Raw genomic sequence first — 1,519 nt, forward strand, 5'->3', positions numbered from 1 at the left:
AAGAAAGTAGAAACACACCAGGTTTAACCTGTAACAACATGTTAGTCTTATACAAGGCTTGAGGGTGTGATACAACAATCTTCACATACTTTCTTTTAAGGAAACTCTTTTGAACATTTTAGCGAATTATTTGTAACAAGCAATATAAAATTAATTCAGGGACTGCTATAGGGGCAGGCATGAGGGTAGTTGGGTTAATTGGAAATAATGGTTGTGGAAAGGTACAATGGTGGCAAGATTGGTATTGAAATATTGAATGTAGTAAGTTATCATGAGAAAATTTTTAAAAATGAATAAACTTTTAAAAATCATATTGATGCCTTGGGTGCTTATCAGAGAAAGCATAACCAGAGGCCAGAAACAGAAAGCCTGACCAGAGGCAAGAAATCCAGGCCAAAGAAGCTGGATACTGCAGGTGAGTGGTGAGTGTTGGGTGAAAAGGGAACAGAGGATGCCTTAAATGTATTGATCAAAATTCTCTTCCAGGTGGTTAGGAGCAAGCGTTTCTTATTCTTTACATCTGTTCTTTGCATTACACAAACTCTTTTTTTTTTTTTTTTGCTTTTTGTGGGTCACACCCGGCAATGCACAAGGGTCTGCGCTCAGGAATTTCCCCTGGCGGTGCTCAGGGGACTATATGGGATGCTGGGAATCGAACCCGGGCCGGCCGCATGCAAAGCAAACGCCCTACCTGCTGTGCTATTGTTCCAGCCCTACACAAACTCTTTACTGTGTGAAGGACATTTAAAACCATCAAACTGATGGAAAGTGTCTACAGTGACAGGCACTCTATAAAGCAGTGCTAGTGTGTGTGTGTGTGTGTGTGTGTGTGTGTGTGTAGCACTGGGATTGGTCAGGGCTGGGTCCACATTAGGCTGGTTCTGCCATTGAGCTGTCTCCCAGCCCACTCTGGAGTTCTTACACACACAGCTAGAAACTAGGAAAGGTGTGGAAAGGAAGGGCGCACACACACTCAGCAGGGGGCTGGGCTCTGTGAGTTATGGTGAGTGGGAGAACAGCCAGGATTCTTGTTCGTTCCCATGGTCACTCCATTATCTGTGGGACTTTGCATCATCTATAAGAGGTAGATTTCTATATCCCTCACCTTGATTCTGGAAAGGTTTTATTACTTTTAAACCAGACAGGTAGATGGGGAATGTCTTGGGAGAGGGGGCTGGCAACGTGGCTGAAGGGGTAAGCCTGGCTCCAGTCTAAATGCATGAAGTCTGGAGTTTCTTGGAGATACAGAATCAGACTGCCAGAGGCAGAGCCCTGAGGCAGAGCCCGGAAAGCAGAAAAAGAAGCTGAGTTGAGAAGAGCAAGAAGACCACCAACCCTTTAAAAAAAATTTTTTTAAAAATTTTTGGGTCACACTCAACGATGTACAGAGGTTATTCCTGGCTCTGCACTCAGGAATCACTCCTGGCGGTTCTTAGGGTACCATATGGGATGCTAGGAATCGAACCTGGGTCAGCTGCTTCCAAGGTAAATGCCCTACTGTGCTATCACTCCAGCCCCG

This window comes from Sorex fumeus, unplaced genomic scaffold (genome assembly GCF_029834395.1).
Source record: "Sorex fumeus unplaced genomic scaffold, SorFum_2.1 ptg000030l, whole genome shotgun sequence".
In the NCBI taxonomy this organism is placed as follows: Eukaryota; Metazoa; Chordata; class Mammalia; order Eulipotyphla; family Soricidae; genus Sorex; species Sorex fumeus.